The following is a 27020-nucleotide window of genomic DNA, read 5'->3' on the forward strand; positions in this document are numbered from 1 at the left end:
ACAAGACTGGCCTCAAACTCAGAAATCCACTTGCCTCTGCCTCCCAACCACTGGGATTATAGGCAAGTGCCACCACTGCCCAGCTAAGAATTGCATTCTTATATTTTTGGTTGTGAGCCTAGCCTTTAATGGCTGAGCCATCTCTCCAGCCCAAGAATTGCATTCTTAACACCTCAATATGGAGGCTAATAAAAGATTCTGCAATGGCAAGAAGAATCCAGAAAAATGGAATACACATAAATAAGTAAGGAACAAAGGTCTTCTGCCTATATACCTAAGGGTTACAGTGTTAATTATGGTGGGCAGTTAAAAATTGAAGGTTCAAGCAGCAAGAATATTCACAAAAATTTCATGTAAATGTCAATACAAATTAATAGGTTATGTGGTTCTACCTTATATAGGAAACAGATCTTGAAGTCATTCTGACAAAACTGTCTTCTTTTTGTAATCTATATTTTTCAATACTAGATATTTTAAAAGAAAGGATGGCCTCCCTTTGGAATTCTAAAAATCACATCTGCTAGGGCATATTGCTTGTGTGGGGTTTGAATATGGGTGGTCCAGGGAATGGCACTATTAGGAGGCATGAACTTGTTGGAAGAAGTGTGTCATTGTGGGGGTGAGCTTTGAGAAACTTTCTTTGCTGCCTGGAAGCCAGTCTTCTCATGTTTGTCTTTGAGACAAGATGCAAAATTTTCAGCTCTTCCTACTCCATGCCTCCCAGGAAGGTGCCGTGCTCCTGTCTTGATGATAAAGGACTGAACTTCTGAATCTGTAAGATAGGCCCCAGTTAAATGTTGTCTTCTATAAGAGTTGCTTTTGTCATGGTGTCTCTTCAGAGGAATGGAAACCGTAACTAAGACAGCAGTCTTATTAGAACACTGTAGAGTGGGCTCCATGCTTTCACTGTGCCAAGGTATTTCACCTAAACAAATACAGGTGTCAACAGCCACACATTAGTGCTGGAACATAATGTTTTGTCCTGTAAGATTCATAGGATATAGGAAAGCAATAATGAATCTTCCTAAAATTAAATAGCAGAGTCACATAACTTTCTATTTTTAATAGTTCATATTGGTACCTAAGAACTTTCTATTTGAGGTATTGAATTCACAAAATAGAAAATTAAATGGCAATGAAGATAACCTTTTTCACAGTGAAGATCAAAACATTTGTTAAAAGCCTCCCTAAGGATCATAATGCAGTATTTCATATTTCCTCAAGAAAAAAATAAAATGGTTGAAAACCATAAGTGAGAGAACTAAGCTCTGCCCATCATCTGGCTTTCGAGCCAAATAGTATAGTCCAATGCACATACACATGAATTACAGTGACAGTGACTTTTCCTTTAAAAGACAAATATTTTCATAACAATTTTAACAACATTTAACAATGAACTTTTAATTCTGAAAATTTTATATATGAATATATTTTGACCATATTCTTCTTCCTGTCTCCCAATCCTCCCTGATATCCAACTCAACTGCCCCAACTTGGTGTTGGTGTTGCTGCATTCTTCTATTTCTTTTTATTTTTCTTTTCCTTTTATTTTTTACCTCCTCCTTCTTCTCCTCTTCCTTCTCCTCCTCCTCCTCCTTCTTTTCTTCTTCTTCTTCTTTTTCTTCTCCTCCTCCTCCACATATTATTATTATCATTATTATTATTATTGTTATTATTATTATATTTTCTTCTTCCATCTCTTCTTCTTTCCTCATCCTTTCTTTCTTCTCTTCCTCCTCTCCTTTTACTTTTTCTTCTTTTTTTCTTAATGCCCTACCTAAGCCAACATTTCACATTCACATCCCCATGGCTGTGGTAACATCCACTGAATATTTTTACAACCTATCAAACATCAGCATCCTAAAGTAAACTTACTCTTCCTTCTCAATCAGCCATAATATGTCAACAGCTTTTCAGTCATGGGTAGGGTTAGTGAGCCTGTTTCCATGCTACAATATTGACTGATTTGATCTCAGTGTTCCTAAAGGTAGCAGCAATGACTTGTTCATGTGACACTGCTTTATTCCATCCTCCTTAACCTCTGTATCTTAAAATCTTTCAACCAACTCTTCTTGAATGGTATCTGATACTAAGAAGAAGGTGTAATATAAATCGTGTATAAGTGTGTGAGTAGGTGTGTGTATGTGTGTGAGAGCACCCATGCATGCCCAGGACATTCTGCAGAGATTCAATCTCTGAATGTTGGTAGTTTCCAATGTTTAACACAACTCTCTGCAGTAAGAAACCTCTCTGATGAGGCCTGAGAGCTTACTAACCTATCAGTATAGACTTCTGAATTCAGAAAGCAGTTTGATAGGACCTTTAACACAGGAATTGTGTAGGTTTATCCTATGGGCCTGTGAGTTTGCCAGTCAAAAGTTCTTCTCCAGTTTTATACCATGAAGCATTCTTTTTATCCTGTGGATTATCTCTTAATTCCAATAAGAAAGTAGTTGGTCCTTGTAGTGGTCTCAATAAAAGTGGGCCCATATACTCATATGCATGAGTATTTAGGCTCCTGTTGCTGCAATGATTTGGGAAATATTAGGAGTTGAGTCATGGAAGCAAAAGGTATGTTACTGCAGGTGAACTTTGAGGTTTTCCTTTCCCTCATGGTTGTTTTCTCAAAGTCTGAGCTCTCAACAACTGCTCCAGTCCCATAACTGCCAGTGTGTGGCCATGATTCCTGCCAGGATGTCCATGAACTCACTGTCTGAATCCATAAGAGTCCAATAAACTCTTTCCTTTATCAGTTTACTTGGTCATGGTACTTGTTCACAGCAATATCAAAGTAGCTAAGAGGGTCATTCCCATGTTCATGGTAAACTTCTGCACAAAAGTAAATCTTGTCTCCTTTGCTGTCATTTATAGCTCACAAGTACACAGCTAGAGACTGTTAGTAAGCTCCTCCAGCAACTTTCATAGAATATTACTGTACTCTAAAGGCAGTCAACATGGTGTAACCACCTTCCAGGACTCACTGATTTTTCTATGTCCTATGACCAAAGCATGTGGGGTTTTCAGTAATAGGAACTTACCATCATGTTCTGGTGTATCAGAAAGATCAATGGTAAACATCCATAATAGTTAACTTTTGAAGGTCCATAGCTACAATACAAAAATTATAAGCAGGTAGTGTATAAAATATCAGTTTACCTTGGAAAATTTACTTAGAAAGAGTTGAAGACTTAGAAAGGTGATGACTATGTTTTGACTTGTACCTCAGTTCAAAAATCCAGAATAAAATACTCAGACTATATACAATTGGGTACGTGCTTCAACAAGCCATTATAGACTAAGATATTCTCTACACAATGAAGAAATGAAGGAGGAAGGGTGCAGAGGAAGAGGAGAAAGAAAAATATGTTTTCTTAGTTTTGCAGTTGGAAAAATAAAATGAATCTGAAATAATCCATTTTCTCAGATTACTTGATCTTGTCCTTGCATATGGTAAAAGTTAGAACAGAAGTGAGTAATAAACAGCATGTGGTTAATGGTAGAAGGGGATAAATTCAGCACCTGCCTAATCATGTATACATTAGGCCAGAGAACATACACTGGAAGTTACACTTGGGTCTACAAGATACTATAAAAACATGAAAGTTGGCCACCTGGCCTCCTGCTTCTGCATTTTCAGTATCAATTGTTCATGAAAGGAACTAGAACACACAGATAGTTACCCTAAGCCCTAAGATGGCTGTGGGAACACAGAGCCCTGGTGTTCTTTGCTTGGATAACTCCTGGGTTGATGCTACCCTTCAGTGCTCCTACGCTGGAATTTACCAAGTGTGTCCAGTGATGCTTATTTCTGGGACTTTTTGAGCCCATATAGGCTACTATAGCAAAATAAGCCAGGACAGTGGCTTCTCATAAACGGAAATTGTTTTTTCACAATTCAGAAGGCTGGAAGTTCAAGTTCAAGATTTTGACAGTTTTCTTGGCTACTGAGGACTACTCTAGCTCGTGTACAAGACCTTCTTATGGTGTCCATTTGTTTTGGAGATCATCTACTCTGTTCATGACCCTGCCACTTTTATCATGTAATTACCTCCATAAAGAACCTACTTCATCTCTAGATTACTCACAGCAGATGAATTTGGGGCCCACAGGTTTTCAAACATAGCAAAGGCCCATTGTCTTAGAAACCAGAATCAAGATTGCTGCTCTTCTGCATTGATATTCTATACAGCAAACCTCAAGTTGTCAGCAATGGAATATTTTCTGCATTTTCAGATGGAGGACAAAGATGGGTGGCCTCAGACAACACAGACATAAAGGGAGCTAAAACCACCACCACCACCTCCCACACTGTATGGACAATATAGCTATAGATAATATACTCTAAGCCTTCTCAAATTTGCCTGGCTTTGTCTCATATCAACCCAAGAAATCATGAAGGAGCTTAGTGCTGGTTTTAGAATCCTCCTACAGAAGTGCTTCCTGGGAAACATTTGCTGAATAGATATAGAGTTTGAACATCACCACATAGAGGATTCACAAGACTAGATAAAATAACCAAGTACCAAGCAAAAATTGCTGGGGATCCAAGCAGCTACCTGATGGTATTAGTCAAATGTGAGGATATGTGTCTGAAAGTAGAGTGTGACCCATATGAATGCCCAGAGGTCCAATATTCTACAGAATGTTGGGCACCTTTAAGATGGCCAATAAGGGAACCCAGGACCCACTACGTCCAAAGGCAGTATAACCATACATCATGAGAGTCTACTGAGAAAGGTTATATTGTCACAGTTGTGTTAAAAGAACCAAAAACTTAAAGTACAAGCAATCATCTGTTCACAAATTGGGCACCTTTCAGCATAAGTCCTTTATTTCTCCCTTCAGTGATCAACAGTATCAGTTGAAAATGAAAAAGAGAAGGGAGGTGTGGAAGAAAGCTTCCTGGCCCATGGGATTTTGGGTGGACTAGCTGCAGTTCAGCTACCCATATAACGTCTTCATAAGTTCTCTCAGCCACTGTACTATTATGCTATAGTTCTCATATAAAATATGCAGAAGCAGCCATGGGCATATTAGTTGTATTGAACATCTGCATCAAGTTTTACCATTTCTCTATTTCAATTTTCTGTCTAATTACTTTGGTTGTTTATATATTTTTTTGTTTGACCCATTCAATCCCCAATTCATACCTCCACCTCTACAGCAGAAGGTTGGTGCCAGCCTTCCTTGCCCCCTGTTTCCATCTCCTGTGGATCCCCCAGATCCCCTTGTAAACTTCCTTTCCCAATTCATTGCTTTGCCCTATCCCCCAGTGCTGTCAGGTACCCCGTGCCTACAAAAGGGCTTCACCTGACAGGGCAGCCAGATCCACTCCTCTTCTGCTTCTCTAGAAACAATTTTCCATAGTCCCATACATAGCTCTCTAGTCTGTGGTCTCCCTTTCCTCTCTGACCCCATTCACAGTTGATCACAATGGCCTTCTAAAAGAAAGAAAGAAGGAAAAAAAGAAAGAAAGAAAGAAAGAAAGAAAGGAAGAAAGGAAGGAAGGAAGAAAGAAAGGAGGAAGAAAGAAAGAGAAAGAAAGAGAGAAAGAAAGAAAGGAAGGAAGGAAGGAAAGAAGAAAGGAAGAAAGAAAGAGAGAAAGAAAGAGAGAGAAAGAGAGAAAGAAAGAAAGAAAAAGAAAGAAATAAAAAGAAAGAAAGAAAAAGAAAGAAAGGAGATTTTCCAAACAAATGGACACATGAAACAAGCTGGTGAAACAATTTTAATATCCAACAAAAGAGACTTCAAACCAAAACTAATCAGAAGAGGTAAGAAAGGACAATACATACTCATTAAAGTAAAAAAAAATCCATCAAGAATCTCCAAATATAAATAATCCAATTTAAAAATGGGATGCATAATTAAACAGAGAATTAACAATAGAGCAATCTGAAATGGCTGAAAAGCACTTTAAAAAGTGTTCAAAGTCCTTAGTCATCAAGGAAATGCAAATCAAGATGACCTTGGGATTCCATATTAGACCAATCAGAATGTCTCAGATCAAAAACTCAGTTGACAGCATATGCTGGTGAGGATATAGATAGAGAAAGAGGAACACTCCTCCATTAATGATAGGATTTCAACTGGTACAAGCATTCTGGAAATCAATGTGGTAGTACCTCAGAAAACTGGAAATAGACCTACCTGAAGACCCAGCTATACCACTCTTGGAAATATACTCAAAAGATGCCCCACTATACCACAAGGACATGTGTTCCAATATGTTCATAGCAATCTTATTTATAATAGACAGGAATTAGAAATAACCCAAAAATGTCCCTCAAAAAAGAATGGATACAGAAAATGATCATTTACATAGTGGAATACTATTCATCTATTAAGAATGAGGATATTGTCAGTTTTGCAGGCAAATGTATGGAACTAGAAAATATCATTCTGAGTGAGGTAACCCATACCCAAAATGTCATAGATAGTATGTACTCACTAATAAGTGGATATTAGCCAAAAAGTGCAGGATATAAACTCTACCAAATATAAAATAAAACAAACAAACAAAAATACTTTATATATTTATGTTCATTTAAGAAAATACTAGCAGTGATATATTACATTGAAATATACAGTTAATATGTTTGGAGTTATTTAAAATTTATATTGAGAAAAATGTATGTTTTCAGTATTGCTGTAGACAAGGATCTTCATAAGACTGTTAAATTGATTGTTGTTCTATATCAAGCAACTTTTATAATACTTATTTTTATTGTTATAATATTCTATAAATTTTAAAGAATATGACAAAAAAGATATTATAGGTATTGAAGGGGGTCTCTAGGAGGAGTTGGGGTAGAAAAGGGAAACAAGAATGTGAGTTAATTCTACTTACTTAAAATATGTTTAAATGTTAACAAATTCAGATAAATTGAAATCATGTAACTTTTCTCATCATAATGCAATAAAGCTTAAAAAAATAAAAAATAAAAAAAGAAGTTTAACAAGCAGAAAGGCCAAGTGAGAATCCTTCAATCCCACTTAGAAGGGGGAAGAAAATAATCACTGGAGGCAGAGGGAGAGAGCAGCTTGGGTGAGAGAGGGGATGAAGGAGGGGGAAAGGGGGAACAGGATCAGATATATTGAGGGCAGCAGGAGAAAAGACAAGCAGAATGAATGGAAATATGCAGTCTCAGAAGGCATATTTCTACTGGTGGGGAGACCATCTAGAAAGTACCAGAGACGAGGGAGGTGAGAGACTCTCAGGACTCAATGGGAATGCCCTTAGATGAAATGCCCAACAGTGGGGAGAGGTAACTCAAAGAGTCTACCTCCAATAGATAGTCAGGGCCTCAAGAGGAAGGATGGTTTTACCAACCAACAGTCAAGATGTAGGACCTATAAATTTTCCTGTGTAAAAGAACTGCAAGGACAAAAATGGAGAAGAGACTGAGGGAAAGGTGGTCCAGAGACCGAACCAACTGGGGATCTATCTCATGAGGAGACAACAAGGCCTATCACTGATATACTTACAGATAGGAGCCTAGCATGGCTGTCCTCCAAGAGGCCCAACAAGTAGCTGTTTATAACAGATGCAGATACATACACCCAACCATTAGACTGGCGTCGGGGGCCACCATGGTTGAATTAGGGGAAGGATGTCAGAAGCAGAAGAGGAGGGAGACCCCATTCAAAGACCAACATTCTCAACTGACCCGGAACCCAGTGAGCACCCATACAATGAGTCACCAACTAGGCAGTATATAGGAGATGGTCTACAGCCCCTGACACAAATATAGCAGAGGACTGCCTTGTCTGGTGTCAGTGGAAGATGTGCCTAATCCTTGAGAGACTTGAGGCCCCAGGGAGTGGGGAAGCCTAGGGGTGGGTGAGCATCCTCTAGGAGGCAAGGGGGAGGGGGAATGTAATGAGGAGTTGTGGGAGTGGGGAATAATGGATAGATTGTAAATAATAATAATAATAATAATAATAATAATAATAATAATAATAATAGCTGTCTCATTTTCTCTGTCTAATCACAATGACAGGCCTGTGATTGGACAGGAATGGAGAGGTGGAGCTAGAGTTGAAGAAGAAAAAAGGGTCAGGAGAGAACGAGATGTCATCATTATGGATGCAGACAATGAGGATGGTCCAGACCCCACAGGGCTATACAACCAAGCAGGTTTTTACAAAAGAGATTAATTGGGTTAGAATATTGTCTTTATTATCTGATTCTAAAATTATTAAATTGGCATCTTGTAAATTGTATTTTTATTATTATATGAATCTGATTGGATATTAAAGCCTTAAGAGTCATGCTTTACTTACCGGGTAATAGGCGCTATTTAGATCAATGATTGTGGGAGTGTGTAAAAAGTTGCATGCGAGCGAGATGTGGCTTGCTGGGAGTAAATAACAAAAACCCGCCAGAGCTTAGTATTAAGGCTGAATGTTAATGGCTCAAAAACATGGCTTGGTGGGAAAGCAAGTTTGCAGGGTAGCTTCATCTTTTTTAAAATAATTCCTGCAACAAATAATAATAATAATAATAATAATAATAATAATTCAATAACAATAATAATAATAATTCAATCCTTAAAATTTATGTTCCAAACATAAGGGCACACAAGTTTGTAAAATGAACAGTACTACAACTTAAATCTACAACATAAACAATTTATATATTGATAGAAGGACTCTTCAGTACTCTACTCTCACCAATGAATAGGTCATCCAGACAAAAACTTAACTGAGAAATGCTAGAGGTAGCAGACATTATAAACCAAATGGAACATTTCTGCTAAACACACACTCATTCACACCCACAGAATAAATAAATAAACTATACTTTATTTCCGTATACCTCATTCAATTGTTTCCAAAATTGGCCTTATATTCCTTGGACACAAAGCAAAGTCTCCACATGTATAAGAAAATTGAGATGATTCCATTTATCCTATCAGACCACAATGGATTAAATGATGGCAACAACAGCAGGAAGCTTAAAAACTCATTAAACTAGACTCTCTCCTGAATGAAAAATGGGTCAAGGCCAAAATAAAGAAATGAAAGACTTTCTAAAATTGAACAAAAATGAGTATACATCATATCTATCCTTTGGGACACAATGAAATGGTTCTAAGAGGCAAGTTCATAGCACCAAGTATCTCCATAAAAATCTGTAGAGATTCTCAGACTGGAAACTCAATAGGACATCTGAACAAAATAGAACAAAAGAAGAAATCACATCACAAGGAAGTAGACTTCTAAAAATAATAAAAGTCAGGGGTAAAAAATAAAATAAAAGCCAAGAGCACAATACAAAAATCAAGGAAATTAGATTTACCTATCTGAGAAAATCAGTAAGATCAACAAACCCACGTCCAGTTTCACTAAATGTTTGGAGAGAAAATATACAAATTAGCAACATCAAAAATGAAAAGAGGGACATAGCAACAAACAATGAGAAAATCCTGAGAATCAGTAGGACACCAAACTGCAATAGTTTTCTGCGTATATACTACATACCAAAGTTAAATCAAGGTCAGATAAACAATTGTAAAAGACGTAAATCTCCTAGAGAAATAGAAACCGTCATTGAAAGTCTCAAAACCAAACAAAACCAAACAACATGGCCAGATGGTTTTTGTACAGAAGTCTTCTGTATTTTAAAAGAAGAGTTCATATCAATACTCCTCAAATTATTCCACAAAATAGAAATAAAAGGAACACTGATCAATTCATTATATGAGTCCACAATTACCTTGATACCACACAAAGGCTCAACTGAAGAAGAAAATTACAAAATAATTTCCCATATGAACATAGATACAAAAACACTCAAAAAAAACCATTGTAAATCAAATTGAAAAAAAAAACATAAAAAAGACTATTTACCATGATCAAGTAGGTTTCATCCTGCTGATACAAGAATGGTTCAAAATACAAAAATCAACAAACATAGTCCACTGTATAAGCCAACCAAAAGAAAAGCTAACTCAATATCTCATTAGATGTAGATACAGCATCCTTAACTGTGTGGTACATGTAAATCAGAACTACTTTGAGATTTATTTCACACCAGCAGAATGACTAAGATCAACAAAACAAGTGATAGTTCATATTGGAGACAATGTGATATAAGAGGAATACTCTGCATTCCTGGTAGGAGTGCAAACTCATACAGCCATTATGAAAATCAATATGGTGGTTCTCATAAAGATAGGAATTGAAGCACCACAAGTTCCAGCTATATAACTCTTGGTTGTCTATTCAGAGGATTCTTCATTCTACTACATGTACTCTTGCTCAACCATGTTGACTGATGTTCTGTTCACAATATCCAGAAACTGGAAATAACCTAGATTTCCCTCAACAGAAGAATGGAGAAAGAAAATATGTATATTTAACACAATGGAGTATTACTTGGTTGTTAAGAAAAATATCATGAAATTTTCAGATAAATCAATGGAATTAGAAAAAAGGTCATCTTCAGTGAGTTTTTTAACTTCCCCTAGACCCTTGGCCTATCTAGTCTCAGTATTTTTCCTCATCATCTGTGTTGAATATGGTTTCCATCTCATGGAGTGGGACTTAAATGCAATCCAATATTGGTCAGTGTGGTGGTTTGAATATGCTTGGCACTATTAGGAGGTATGTTAGAGTAGGTATAGCCTTATTGGAGGAAGTATGTCATTTTGAGGGTGGACTTTGAGACCCTCCTCTTACCATGTGAAAGCTAGTCTTCTTTATTTTTGCGTATGTAACAAAATATAGAACTCTCAGCTCCTCCAGCAGCATCCTTGACTGAAAACTGTCATGGTTCCCAGCATGATGATAATGAACTGAACCTCTGAACCTATAAGCTAGACCCAATTAAATGTTTTTTATAAGAGTTGCCTTGACCATAGTGTCTCTTCATAACAATGTAAACCCTAACTAAGATAGTTGGTTACTCCCACAAACTTTGTGCCACTACTATGCTAGCATGTCCTGCAGGAAGGTCACCATCATAGATCAAAGGGCTTGTAGTTGGGTTTAGTGTTAACCTTCCTGTCATTTGGTGGTACGTTTATGTAATAGAGTATTATTCTGTCATTAAAAAATGAAATTATGAAATTTTTAAGTAAATAGATGGAACTAGAAAAAAATTCATCCTGAGTGAGGTAATAAAAACTCAGAGAGACAAATATGGCAAGTACTGGCTTGTATGTGATATTAGCTGTTAAGTCAATGATAAGTAGGCAATAATCCATAGAATTACAGAAAATACGAATAAAGGACTAGAGGAAATAGATCTCATTAGGAAAGGAAAATAGAAAAAAATAGTTATGCATGGATGAGTAGAGGTGGCTGGAGTGAGATGATCAATTAGTAGTGGGGAGGTTTCCTCCACAAAGTCAAAACAGTCAAAAGCTCAATCCTTTCCACATGGTCATAGTTATGCTTATATATAAAGACTCAACATAGGAAGAAAAATAATATCAACCAACCAGATCCCCTAAAGCTCCAAGGAACTAAACCACCAAACAAAGAGTACACATGGGGTGACCCATGGCTCCAGCTGGATATCTAGCAGAGGATGGCCTTATCTGACATCAATAGGAGGAGAGGCCCTTGGTCCTGTGGAGACTCAATTATCCAGGATAGGGGAATGCTAGGGAGCAGAGGCAGGAGTGGTTGAGCGGGTGGGGGAGCACCCTCACAGAGTCTGTGGGTAGGAGATAGAGGGTTTGTACATAGGGGAAACTGGGAAGGTGGGGATAACATTTGAAATAATAGATAAAGTAACCAAAAGAAAAAGACTCAACAAAAAAGAAATCTATACTTTTTAAGAAGATAAATGCAAAAAAAAGTCTCAATAAAACACTTGACAACCAAATGCAAGAATATCTCAAAAAGATCATTCACCATAATCAAATAGGCTTCATTCCATAGATACAGAGATAGGTCAACATAAGTAAATCAATAAAGGTAATCAAACATATTAACAAATAAAAACACAAAAACAACAGGACAATTTCATTAAGTGGAAGAAAGGCCTACGACAAAAATACAGCACTCCTTCTAAATAAAAGTTTAGGAGAGATTTAAAGATAAAAAGCACACTTTGGTCTTCCTTCTTCTTGAGTTTCTTGTGGTTTATGGATTGTACTTTGTGTGTTGCATTCTTCTTGGCTAATATCCACTTATCAGAGAATGCATACCATGTGTGTTCTTTTGTGATTGGGTTACCTCACTCAGGATGATATACTCCAGCTCCACCCATTTCCCTAAGAATTTCATAAATTCATTGTTTTTGATAGCTGAGTAGTACTCCATTGTGTAAATGTAGCACATGTTCTGTATCCATTCCTCTGTTGAGAAACACCTGGGTTGTTTCTAGTGTCTGGCTATTATAAATGAGGCTGCTATGAACATAGTAGAACATGTGTTCTTCTTACATGTTGGATCATCTTCTGGGTATATGCCCAGGAGTGGTATAGCTGGGTCCTCTTGTAATACTATGTCCAATTTCTGGAGGAACCACCGAACTGACTTCCAGAGTGGTTGTACCAGCTTGCAATCCCAGCAGCAATGAAGGAGTGTTCCTCTTTCTCCACAACCTCTCCAGCGTCTGCTGTCACCTGAGATTTTAACCTTGCTATTCTGACTGGTGCGAGGTGGAATCTCAGGGTTGTTTTGATTTGCATTTCCCTGATGACTAAGGATGTTGAACATTTCTTTAGGTGCTTCTCATCATTCAGTATTCCTCAGTTCTTTGTTTAGCTCTGTACCCAGTTTTAATAGGCTTATTTGGTTTATCTGGAGTCTAACTTGTTGAGTTCTTTGTATATATTGGATATTAGCCCTCTATCAGATATAGGAGCAGGGGTAGGGAGGAGGGAATCAAGGCTTTTTTGTTTGTTTGTTTTCATTTTTGTTTTTCTCTTTTTTCTTTTTCTTTTTCTTTTTTTTTTTGAAGAGGAAACTGGGAAAGGGGATATCATATGACATGCAAATAAATAAATTATGTAATAAAAAATCCAAAAACAAAACAAAACTTATTTTCATAAAAAAAGGTACAAGGCACATACCTCAACATAATAAAGGTAATTTCCAGCAGTCCCATAGCCAACATCAACTTAAATTGAGAGAAACTCAAAGCAATTCCACTAAAATCAGGCACAAGCCAATATTTTTCATTCTTTCCATACCTATTCAATATTGTATTTGTATCTAGAGCAATAAGAACTGTTGGAGTTATGGGATTGCAAATAGGAAGGTAGGAAGTCAAAATTTCTTGTTTTCTAGATGATATGAAAAATATGTACAAGTGGCCCTAAAAATTCCAACAGAAAATTCTTACAGTTGATGAAAAGGAAAGTAACTAGATAGAAAATTAACACAGAAAAATCAGTATTTTCTTACAAAAGAAAAATGGATATGAAAATTAGGAAACATCACCATTTACAATAACCTCAAAATAATATAAAGCACCTAAAGTTACTCTAACTAAGCAAGTAAAAATTTTGTGTGGTAAAAACTGTGAGACAGTGAAGAATAAAATTAAAATAGAGTTTTCAGATTCATATGAAAAACAACAACAACAAAACACGATAACAACAAAAAAAAATCCTGCAAAACAAAAGAATTGCTGGAGGGGTCACTAAGATGTACTAAGGAGCATCTAATTAAAACCGAATTGTGTTGCCCCACCAAAGACAAATTGATTAATGGTTCTGAATGAAGAGACAGACATTAATCTGCACACTTATACACACCTGATTTTTTATAAAGAAGCCAGAAATAGTGGGAGGAAAAGCCATTATCTTCAAGAAATAGTACAGGTCAAATTGAATAGAAAATAGATCTATACTTATCATCCTGCACAAAGCTGAGTTCCAAATGGATTAAAGACCTCAAAATAAGGCCAGATACCCAGTGTCTGATCGAAGACAAGCTGCGGAACAATCTTGAACTTATTGTCACAGGAAAGGATTTTCTGAACAAAATAGAGTTAGCATAGGCATTCAGATCAACAATTAGTAAATAGGACTTCATAAAAAATGAACAGAACAGCAGTGAACATGGTTGAGCAAGTGTCTCTTAGGTAGGGAGAAATATCATTTGAATATATGTCAAGGAATGATATAGTTGGATCTGGAAGGAGATCAATGAAGGGTTTCATGACAAACCACTTCTTTGATTTCCATTGTGGCTATAAAATTTATATTCCAACCAGCAAAAGATAAGAGTTCTTTTTATCCCACCTCCCGAGCAATGTCAGCTTTCATTTATTTTATTAATCTTCATTATTCTAACCGGTATATAACGAAATCTCAAAATAATTTTGTTTTCATTTTTCTAATGTCCAAGGATGCTGGATAGTGAAGTTCTTTGAAGTCATTTGAGTTTCCTCTCTTGAAAATTCTGTTTAGATCTGTACCACATTTTTAAATTGGGTTGTTTTCTTAAAGTCTAGGTTTTGGGTTTTGATATATTTTGGGTAATATCCATTGGATATGTAGGTGGTAAAAATTTTCTCTCATTATACACCCTGCTGCTTTGTCTGAGTGATGATATCCTTGAATATACAGAAACTTTTTAGTGCCCGTATATTTGTCTGTTATTGAATTTTTTCATGGAAATATTTTTTTCTCATAAAATATAATTGTGATCACAGTTTCCACTCCCTCATCTATTATTTATTAGTTCATGTAGCTGGCAGCAAGATCATCATACAAAGCATGGGGGAATGTGTTTATATGCATGTTTTAAATTGGTGTGGAATGTTAAATGTATAATAAACATCTATGTCTAGTCATTCTTATGCTGAGATTTATCACAAGAATAATATTTTATGTTACTAGTGTATCTGATAGAAGTCATACATACTTATTAAAATGCAAAAATCTTCCACGCAAAATTACCTAAAACCTTGAGAAACTTGTATTTGTGATAGGCATGGTGACACATAACTATACTTGTAGCACTTAAGAGTCAGAGAGAAGAGAATCACAATTTTGAGAATGTCCTGTACTGTGAAATGAGCTTTAGCTAGATTGTGGTACATAATTAGACCCAGTCCGAATACAACAAAACAAACAAAAAGCAAACCAAAGCCACACTTAGCATTTAGGTCCTACCTTCTTCAATTCATTTGTTTATTTGCATAAATGATCATCTCCCTTCATGTTCCTTATTTGTGTATTTAGCATTTGCTACTGTCTCCTTTAATACTTCTGAATATGTGTATTCTTAGTAATACCACAGATTTTGAATGACATCAAATTGCATTTTTTTTGTTGCAATTGCTCTAATTCATCTGGTAGAAATACAATGAAATTTTTATTATGGATGCACAGCGTCCCTGGCTGGAATATTCAGCCTTTAACTGACTGCCTTTCTCTTTGTTTCAGTTTTTTGCTGTAATAAAATCTCTAATAATCATCTTTGAACAAAATACATTGCTTGCTGATGGTCTTATTTTTATGGGGTAATTGCCTTGAAGTGGAAATGCTGGGCTTAAGGATATGAGCCTTTTCAATTTTTAATAGACTCTTCCTCATGGCTTTCCAAAGAACCTACAAGAATTCACGTTTTCACCCTTTCTACCAGCAGTAGGAGTTTTTGTTACACTTCTAGCAGTCTAGTGGAGAAGCTATCATTATTTTAATGTGTATTTTCATAGTTGCTATAATTGCCAACTCATATTTTGGTCTTTGTATCATGTATTTGAACATTAAGAATCTAATAAAATAACAAAAACTATATTTTTGTCTCACCACGACTTAATGTGGTATGTGAATGATGGTAAAAATGTTACATATATTATGTATAACAGCAGGCATTCAAAACCCCTGCAATATTCAATCCTGAGGCAATTAGGGAGCCAATTCCAGGGCTAGTCTATCAAGATGTTGGAAGCACAGCTGGACAACTCCAAGGGAATTCATTCACTGATACAAAAGCAAAGCTCAAATCACATCTGTTCTGTGGGATAGATTTAATTTAAAATCCATTAAGTGGTTAAGTCAGTGAGTTTCAAGATGGAAGGTAATTTTTCCAGAAATGGTAGATGAATAACATTGCCTCCCACATACTCTCATAAAATACCCAAATCTTGTCAGAGAAAATGAGAAAAAGAGACACAAAGAACATTCCACAGACAGGATTGACAGAAAAATTCACAAAGCAGAAATTAGATGAAGAATGTAGAGATTCTTCTGCAATGGGGCAGGCATTTTTTGCTAATAGCTTGTTTAAGAGGTGCTCCTCCTCAGGCATCTCTAACTCTGCTTTAAAATGATCACTTTGTGTGTGGCTCTCAAAAGCATGAATCTTAAGTTTTGGCTGATTTCTTAAGTCCATTTCCAGTAATATGGTTGCTCTCTTGCCTTACAGATGACTATTTGCTGATTAACTCAGATATTTTGTGATAAAATTTTAGCTCAACTGTTATTATACTATATCCCATATTAGTTAACTTGCTCTTGTTTAAATTCTAATGGATTAATGTATCCATTAACCTTGAATAGATTTGAAGATGAATTTTTCAAAGTATACAATCCTCTTAGTTGAACTCCAGGATGCAGAACTTAAAAAAAAAAAATCATAAAATTCATCAAAGAATTAAAGGAGTTTAAGGAAGATACAAAGAAATACTTCAATTCTGTTAATAAGAATGAGGTTAAGGGAAATAAATGCCTGTGTGATGTCCAAGAAAATATAATGCTAAAATAATGACAAAGATAATTTAAGATTCAAAAATTAAATTGAGTAAAGTGATGAAAATATTGATGTGAACTCAAACACAAATGAAGATGAAATTGTAGAACTCAATAATGCAATTATAAAACTCAGAAATAAGTCTTACAAATAGAATGGATCAAGTAGAAGAGAGAATAGCAGAACTCAAAAGTCCCCTCAAGCAAAAAATGTAAACACACACACACACACACACACACACACACACACACATAAAGGAATATGCATGGACTATGAGAATCTATTGAAAAGACTGAATCTTTGAACTATAGTGAGAAGATGACCCAAAATAAGAAAAAGGAATATATATCAACAACAAACCAAATACCAAATATATAAGATTAGAAAATAGCTGGGCAGTGGTGTTACATGCCTTTAATCCTCGCACTTGGGAGGTAGAGGCAGGTGGATTTCTGAGTTCCAAGCCAGCCTGGTCTACAGAGTAAGTTCCAAGACAGCCAGGGCTACACAGAGAAATTCTGTCTCAAAAAACCAAGACAAAAAGAAATAAAGACAGACAGACAGACAGACAGACAGACAGAAAGGAAGGAAGAAAGAAAGAAAGAAAGAAAGAAAGATGGAAAGAAAGAAAGAAAGAAAACCACAGAATCAAAGCTAAAGCTCTAAATATGCATGTTAAATAAAGAATATTAAAAGCCCAAGAGAAAAGACCCAAGTCACATATGAAGGGAAAAAAAAAAACATCAACATGAAAGCTGATTGCTCAATGAAACTTTGAAAGCTACAAGAAGCTAGAGCAATGTCCTCTAAGTTCTAAAAAACAAGATAACAAGATGTCAGCTTAGACTACTGTATCCATCAAAAATATCTGGCACAGTGGAAAGAAAAATTTAAAAACAAAAGAATTCTATGATTCAAACAGGATAAAAGAACTCATATCCTTAAAGCCACCCTGGTAGAGAATACTGACAGCAGTATTTCAGAAGGAATAGGGGAATAATCATACCCAAAAGACTGCAAAACAAAAACAAATGCAACTGCAATTATTGAAACACAAAGACCACAAACAGCAAGTAAACCCACTAAGTGACTTCAATCAACATATATCCCTTAATAATAACTTTATAAATTAATGAGCTAAAATCTTCAGTCAATAGACAAAGGCTAATTGAATGGATGAAGAAACAAAAGCCATCAATCTATTATCTACAATAAACTCATATTTTAAAAATGGGCATCACTTTAATGTGAAAGAATAGAAAAGTATTTGCCAAGCAGATCTGACCATCAAGCAAGCTGGAATATGGGTTGTAATATCTTACAATACAATGTTTTAAAAACATTCAAAAGACATAAAGAAGGCCACTTCATTATAATAATCCAGATATTATAATTGTAACATATTCACCATACTCAGATCTAAACAGTTTTACAAAAATGGAAGTAAAGACAGAGATTCACACCAATTCAATAATAGTAGGTAACTTCAAAATCCTACTTTCTCCAATGGCAGGTCATTAAAACAAAAATTAAAGCGAAACACCACAATGGATCAAAAAATATATGAAGAATATTCCTACTAAGCAACAAAGAATATACATTCTCCTGAGTAGTGTATAGAATCCTCTTAAACACAGACCATATCCAGGTAAGCAAATATTAACTAATTCAGATAATTGAAATATTTCCATGCTTCCTATCTGACTAAAATGCAATAAAATATAAAATAGACTGCCAGCATATCTCTAGTAAATACTAAACCTTATAGAGATTAAACAACTCATTATTGAATATTGAATGAGCCAGAGGGAAAATAAAGAATGAAACAAAAATTTTCCTTGGAAAAGTAATAATTAAAACAAAACACACTATAATCTCTGGGACACAGTTACACCAGCTATATACTCTTACACTAAAATATTCAGAAAGAGCACAAATAAATGACTTGATGATGTAGAAAAGAATTTGGAAAAATAAGAACAAAAAAATTCAAACAAAATTCAAATCAAATAGATGCAAGCACATAATAAAAGTTAGAGCAGAAACCAATGAAATAGAAAAAAGGAAAAATATGCCTAGAATCAAATCAAGCCCCTGACTTATAGAGAAGATAAACAAGATGAACAGATCCTTGGGCAATCAACCAAGATGCAGAGAAAACCCAGATTAACAGAATCAGCAATGAATAGATGATATCAGAGGAATTCAGAACTCTAAATTACAATATTTTTGAACACTGTAATTTATTAAGCCTGAAAATATAAAGAAGTGAACAAATTTCCAGATTTGTTTAAACAACCAGAGGTAAGCTAACAAGAGGTCAGCAACCTAAATGACCCTACCTGAGAGTAAGAAGATTAAAATAGTAACAACTTCCAATTACAAAAAACCTAGGCCCAGATGTATCCAAAACAGAATTCTACCAGACTTTCAATGAATATCTACAATCAGTGCTTTATAAATTATATTTTTTAAATGACTGTAAAAACTCCAAACACTTCCAAACTCCTCTGGAAGTCAGTAAGTCTCTCATATCCAAACCAGGTAAGTAGCACCCATGTGTACACACACACACACACACACACACACACACACACACACACACACACACTCCACATACACAGAGAGAGGCACAAATAGACAAAGAAACCTACAAACCAATACTCTTGATGAATATAAATTTCAAAATTCTTAAAAAATACTTGTAAACTGAATACAGTCATATATACATATAACACAGCATATAAATTGGAATAAAGAAAGAGAATCAAATATTTCTGTCAATAGATAAATGAAAAACTACACCTTCATGATAAAAAGTCCTAGAGCAGGACAGAATGGGACATACATTAACATACTACAGTTTATATGACAAACCCACAGACAACATCAAACTAAATGCATAAAAACTAGAGTCAATCCCATTGAAATGAAGAACTAAATAGGGTTACTCCTTGTTCCTACTCCCTTTCAGTATAGTTCTCAAAGTGCTAGCAAATTTTTACTATATTGAAATTTTGTCTCAGGCCAGTCAAAATGGCTAAAATCAAGAAAACAACAAACAACAAATACCAACAAAGATGGAGGGGGAAAATATAAAAATAGGAAAAGAAGTCTATATATTCTTTTTTTTTTCATATGGTTCTATGTATGTGTCCCTAAAGGCTTCACCTAAAAACTCCTATAGTTTATACAAAATATTCTTCAAAACTCCTGATAGAAAACACAAAAAGTCAATACTCTTCTTAAAGTCAAATGACACCATCAATTTCATCAGTGAAACCACAGAAACATCCCAACCCACAATAAGCCATAAAATAAACTGGGAATAAACATGACACTAAATGATAGAAAAGCATCTCAAGGTTAGAGATCAAAAGACTTATTATAATGAAAATAGCCATCCTACCAAGAACAATCTACAAACTCATTGTAATTTAAAAAAAAAAATTCAGATTCATTCTTTTGTTGTTTTGGGCTTTTTCTGGGGTTTTGTTTTGTTTTGTTTTGTTTCACTTTGTTTTGTTGAGACAGGGTCTCTGTATGTAGCTTTGGCTTTCCTGGACTTCATACCCTAGACATACTTGAGCTCACAAAGACCATCCTGCCATGCTTATATTAAAGGCCGTGCTTGTTTTAATAGAACATGATGCCATGCCTGATTCCACTCCCTCTTTAACAATTAAATACAAATTATATTTTGTTAAGTTTCAAAACTGAAAATATCCATATCTTCTCCTCTCTATGATTACATCTCATCTTTAAATACAAATTACAACAATAGAAAGGCATGCCTGAAAATTGTGTGAAAGCAAGAAAGACCAAAAACAATCAGACCATCATGCATGAAAATAGTAGTGTAAGAAGAATTAACAGACCTGATCTCAAGTCACACGACAGAATCATAACAATAAAAACAGCATTATAGTTGCACAAAACAGATGCACAGGTCATTATAATAGAACAGATGGCCCAGATATAAATTCACACAAGTACAGTTACCTGATGTTTTAGAAAGATACAAAAACTACACACTGAAGAAAAGACAGTATTTTCAATAATGCTGAGTAAACTGGATGGCCACAGATAGGAGGATGAAAGCAGAAACTTATTTTTTTTCACACAGCACAAAACTCTACTTCAAAGGTATCAAATAAATCAGTATAAGGCCAGATATAATGACATATCTAGAAGGAAAATTAGCTAGTTCACCTCAACATGTAGGTGCAGTCAAGGATTTTCTGAATAGAACTCCAGTACTTCAAAAATATGACTAATGTTCGGGATTGGTTCTAATTCTTTGTCTTAATTTGGCTCGCAAAATCACACGGGAATCTATGTGTCCAGATGCTGAGAGTCCCAGTCCCCAATTGGTTTAATGGTTGGGCAGAGTGAGAGAGGCAGAACTTTTAGGACTCTTGGCAAAGAACACAGAGAAGAAAAGAAGGAATGCCAACATTGGAGGGCCTTAGGACTGACCACACCATGAAGGACAGGAGGATGAGGCGGCTGAAATGTAGGTACTAAGGGAAAGAATCCCTGTGGAGCAACTGCCCAGAGGTAGGAAGGCAGCAAAGATAAAATATAGATTCAGAAAATGTTAAATCAGGAATACTTGAGGAAAGTATGTATGCTAGCCACAGGGAGGTTCAGGAAATACCCAACCATTATACTACTAAGGCATATTAAAAAATAATGTTGTGTGTGTGTGTGTGTGGGGGGTGTCTTTAATACACGAATCCAGAGAGCTCTGGTGGGTGGCTAGAAGTGCCAGCAACCCAGAGGTTTTCAATATAGATTAACTATTCACTATTATAATCAATAACTGACAAATGGGATCACAAGGAAAAAAATGCCTCTGTACATTTGGAAAAAGTCAATAGAGAATCAAGACTTTAAAAAATGACATCAATTCAATTAAAAAGTAGTCATAGATCTGAACATAATTATCAAAAGAAGAATTACAAATCCTAGTAAACATTTTCAATATAATTAGCTATTGCAGATATATAATTTTGAAGGACTTTAAATTTTATCCCAGTAGGAATTGCTATTACCAAGAGATCAAATGAGAACAAATACTTTTGAGGATGTGAGGAAAGTGGACCTAACTTTACTTCAGTGGGTCTATAAACTGGACAGCCACTACAGAAATCAATTTAAAGTTCCTCAAAACACTATAAATAGAACTTCCATGTGACTCATCTTACTGATCGTGGGCATATGATCCTATAACCTACAACAGAGATAATTATTCAAACATATCCATTGCTGCTCTATTCACAATAGCTGGTAAGTAGAATCAGCTTAGATATCCACTAACTGACGATCGATAATGAAGATATGGTATATAAGCACAGTGACAACTTGTTCAGCTGTAAAGAAAACTGAAACATCAATGTATAAAACTCAATGAAGACATGTAGATGAAACTTGAAAAAGAATATTGAGAGAAAGGTAACTCTGATATAGATAGACAAACATACTGTATCTCTCGCCCCTTTAGTGATTCTAAACTCAAATACTTACTATTTTATTTAAACTGTAGTGTTTGTAGAGGTAAGGGAAATAGGAAAGCTTTGTTGGGATAAAGGATACTTTGAAAGAGAATGGATAGCAGAACTAACATAAAAATGGGAGGGGGGCTGGGAAGATGGCTGAGTAGTTAAGAGAACTTGCTACTCTTACAGAAGATATCAGGCAAATGTAATGGGAACTATAAATGCATTTTTTAAAAAATATTTTCTGTTCCTATCTGGTTTAAAAGTACCCACTGCTGAATTCAATGATTCACAGCCATAATTGCAACAGAGGTGAAATACATGACTTCAAAGCCAGCATGAGCAACAGAGGAAGACTTAACCTCACCCCTACAATAGTAGTCAAGTGATAGATAGATAGATAGATAGATAGATAGATAGATAGATGGATGGATGGATGGATGGATGGATGGATGGATGGATGGATAGATGGATGGATGGATGGATAGATGGACGGATGGACAGATTTGTTGATGAGTTTATTATACTTAACCAATATAATATATACATGTATTATAAAGAATGTTGGCGATATATTGAAATAAGTTATCTGAAAATGATCACAAAGTTAAATTGCTGTTAAGTAAGGTAAACAATAATATATCTGCTAGTTGCTGTTACATTTAACATGAATGTTTCCACAGAGAAGTGTGGAGAGCTGTAGAGCTGGAGAGGCATTCGCCTTGACAAGATGGCGCCTACATCCTCTGTCGACTCCTGGTAAACAACTGTTTGCGCATGTGCGTAGAGTGAAAAGGCGCCAAGTCACGGCCCATCTCAGGGCGTCACATGGGGTGATGAGCAAACAGCCAATCATGGGCAGACACGCCGCGCTGTGGTGTATATAAGCAGTGCTGATTAGTGGCTCGGGGTCTTCCTCTTCATGATGCAATAAATGCTTGCTGCAGAAGGATCCTAGTGTCTGCGTGTCTTCTTGCTGGCGAGACAACTGCGCGGGCTACAGAGAAGTATGTTGATGTTTGTTGTATAGATGGTGCTGCTGCTGGGAGTTAGTTGGTGAGTGCTTTACTTTCGTACTTGATTTAAGGATGCATATCTTGTCCTTTTCCCTCCTCAGTCTCTATCTAGCTCTTGATACTGTGAAGTCAGCAGCTTTTCTGACTCATTTCATCACCATTAAGTATTAACCCATCACAGGCTCAGGAACAGCCATGAACTCTGAAATTTGAACCACAATACCTTTTTCCTTCTTTAAATTGATTTTTCTCAAGTCTTTCACTACAGTTAAAACAAGTAAGGATCATTGTCACACCCTTAAAGGCAGCCACTATGGCTTCTGAATTCTCAAGTCCAAAGACAACAAGATGTAAAGGACATTGATCAAAATTACTCAGAAAATATTGTTTTTCTACTCAGAAATTGACTCTGATAACTAAAACTGTGGTAACAACAATTGGTCAGGTTACTTACACCTTTACCATAGATGTTTTTAATGTCAACTTGCCATAATTAGAACCATCTGAGTAGCCACATATTCTATTGGTCTTTTGCTCTATTGAGAATATATATATAATTATATATATACATGTACATATATACATATGTATATATATAATTATATATATACATATACATATATATACATACATATGTATATGTGTATATATATATTGGTGTGTAAGTCACACCAATATATATTAATATTAATACCTCCCTATATGTATTAGAGAGAGAGACTGGTGTGTGTGTGTGTGTGTGTGTGTGTGTGTGTGTGCTGTGCTTATATGCTGTTTAAATGGTCTTATTCCACACAGGCTGATAATGCTACTCCACAAAAGTCATAGACTAAGAAAACCTCAGTGCTCTTGACATAGAAAACCTCCATTTGTGGGCAAGGAAGACCAAGAGAAACTCAATACAATATAGACTACTGCGCTGCCCTTGATTTTGACCCTCCTCCAGCTAAGGGCTGGTTCTTTCAGACCTTGCCTTGCCACAAATAGACACGCCTCTCTCTAAGCTCCTGCAAATAGCCACGCCTCTCTCCAAGTTCCTGTTAGGCTGGAACTCCCGCCTCCAGAGACTGAAGATGAAGATGCTGATTGGGCCATGAGATGCTGATGGACTTGGGGGATGGGTTTTCTGCCTACCCACTTGAAACAAAGATTCAGTTGAATACAGATGGAGGACTGAAAGCACACCATGCCTTGGTCCCATTTTTTAATGTCTTCTCGCCATCCGGTTCCCTTTTCTATAGGCTCCTATCCCTCTCCCAGAGAACCTGTTCATATTTAGCTGCAGGTAGCAACACTTGATTGTTGCTAAGACCTGAAGGTAAGACCCTATTAGAGAAAATGTCACATATTTTGGACTCTGGCCTTGAAAGGGTATAGCTGAAATTGATCTGCAGTCTTACTACCCTGAAGACTAGCTATCATAGTATCAAAAGGTGGTATAAACATTCTAAAGGGGAAAAGGACTCAACAGTCCTTCCCAGCAGTGATGTCCATGAATCATAATAATAACCAGAATGGCAAAGTATCCTCAGTTCTTTTGTACAAGCACTATATAACATGCCTGGAAAAGCAAATACAGAGTAAATCTTCCCCATTTAATTTCCTTGTATTTTTTTAATGTTTAAGGAAAAAATAAATCTGTCAAATATGTCACATATCTTTCTCCTTCAGCAACTTGAGTACACATTGAGTTACGAGGCTTTTTATAAGCCTTGTTCATGATTGAATGTGGAAGCCTGTTCTTTCAGAGTCAAGTAAAAGTATGTGTAATTGTGAGAACCTTGGATACTTCTGTAGCTTTTCTCAGCTGATATGTTCCCTTTGTTGACCAGTGGATTCTAGCTCTTTAGGGAGCTTATGGGGAATAAAAATAGAAGCTCTTTGCAGGGCTAACATGAATCGTTCACTTTCAGGAACAGGACTGAAATAGTTTGGTGCTTCTTAAGTGGTGTAGGTCAGGCATGCAAAAAACCTTGGGATTATGGTATTTCACAGGAACTCTGGGAAGTACCATGCTGTGCTGTATGACAGAAATAGGGACACTTCTTTTGTTCCTCCAATAAGAAAATAAAAAGAAAAGACAATGTAAGTAAAGAGCTCTAAATACATGAGTTCAAAATATATATAATTTCTCAACTATGCAAAATATAAGGATTCAATATGAATTACAAGTGGCTTCATGAGTCTAAAGGAACAAAGGAGGCTAATTAAGGAGCCAGCTTGTCAGAAAGATTCAAAGGCAGGCAGATTCCTGAGTTCAATGTCAGCCTGGGATACAGCAAGGTTAGGCCCAAATGTGGTAGAAATGGTCATTTCAGGGCAGGGTCCTACACAACTATGAAGTGGAAACTTAAGGGTTCTTTGTAGAGTAGGTTGGATGATGTTTTGCTGGTACAAACATGTGAAGAACATTTAGCTGATGTGGACACAGATGTTAGACCAAGGCAGATTCCTAAAGGAACTTTTTGCTGAAGCAGATACAGGAGAGAGGATATTGTGCTAAAGCAGGCATGTGAAAGAACACATGATGAAGGACTCTTTGCTAACAACATACATGTACTAATCTGCCTTACATTTCATATTTGAGCTAACTTTGTCAGGACTACATAAAGAGAAACTTCCCAAAAATAGCTTCTGGTGGTGTGCTGCAGTTTCTTGCTTCAAGGATTCAAGTTGATTGGCAAAGTGATGTCAGCTGAGACAGACGCAAGTGCTGAGGCAAGACACGTGAAGGACGTGATATAAATAGGATTCAACTGACAGTGATGGAGGCTGCACTAAGCTTGCTTATAGAACTAGCTGTGCAAGGCTTCTTGGTCTTGTGTCTTCGCTTCCCTGAAAGAGGCACAGCTGAGAACTTTTACTGGCATCACTCTTTGTCCCTCTTACTGACTCATGCCTAGGCTGAGGCCTGGCTGTCTTTGCCTAGGTAGTAGCACCATTGTTGATTCATGTTTGCTTTTCCGACTATACTGAACTGGACTGCTGGTGTGTCTGTGAAGTGTTTATGAGTGGATCAAGCTGCCACTGCTAACCTCTGAACTGAACTTCAGATTTCCAGACAACATAATCTGTCCACTTATCCTGTGTTCTTTCTTTTCCACGTCTAATGGGTGGTAGGCTAAAAGGGAGATTAAAGTGTTTAAGAAGCATCATTAAAAATAGGATTTGAAGAAATAAAGTTACACAACTAGCTTATCATCTGTGCTTAACAAAAGGCAGCAGATCTCTAAATTATTTTGCAATGTTAAGAAAAAAGTGTATGCTTGCTGTTTCTTAAGAATTGGAATAAATGACCGGATTGATATGTAAAATAAAAGACTGAACCTGTATTCTGCAGGAGATGAACTATCCAAAAAAATGTTTAGAATATGAAGGGAGATGACTTGGAGAACAGACAGAGACACACACAGACACAGGGCAAATGTACATACACACATACACACACACACACACACACACACACACACACAGAGGGGGAGCACTCATAAACTCACAAGCAAGCAGGACATGGACAAAGAGATATCTTAGAATACCAAGCAAGCAGAATATAGACAGAGAAATCTCCAGAGAGAAAGCAGAACACAGAGAGAAGCAAACTAGCAAAACTGTATCAAGTAGAACACAGATTGTCAGCTTGGATCCATGACTTGACTTCGAGTTGTTCTTTTTGCTCTCCCAGACACCTCTTCTTTCAGAAGCCCTCTCCATGCTGAGACGGGTCCTTAGCTAGTAATTCCATTTAAAAAGTTTCTGATAAAGTATTCTCCTTCCTGCCCCTTCTCTGTTTGTCTTTCCTTCCTTCTTTTCTTCTCCCTTCTTCTCTTCCACACTACTC

The 27020-nt window shown here is 36.2% G+C and overlaps 1 long non-coding RNA gene across 3 annotated transcripts in view; it reads left to right on the forward strand.

The window, feature by feature from the left end:
- LOC116098996 overlaps nucleotides 1-22965 on the forward strand; it is a 28570-nt gene extending 5605 nt beyond the window's left edge. The window contains exons 4-6 of one of the 3 annotated variants that reach the window (XR_004122034.1): nucleotides 8001-8161; nucleotides 18179-18313; nucleotides 22850-22965. This is a non-coding gene — a long non-coding RNA (uncharacterized LOC116098996). The remainder of the gene's footprint in view (nucleotides 1-8000; nucleotides 8162-18178; nucleotides 18314-22849) is intronic. The other 2 variants (XR_004122033.1, XR_004122032.1) reach the window with 2 other exon arrangements.
- Nucleotides 22966-27020: the final 4055 nt, after the last annotated feature.

The sequence above is a fragment of the Mastomys coucha genome, unplaced genomic scaffold (assembly GCF_008632895.1).
Source record: "Mastomys coucha isolate ucsf_1 unplaced genomic scaffold, UCSF_Mcou_1 pScaffold20, whole genome shotgun sequence".
Taxonomy (NCBI): Eukaryota; Metazoa; Chordata; class Mammalia; order Rodentia; family Muridae; genus Mastomys; species Mastomys coucha.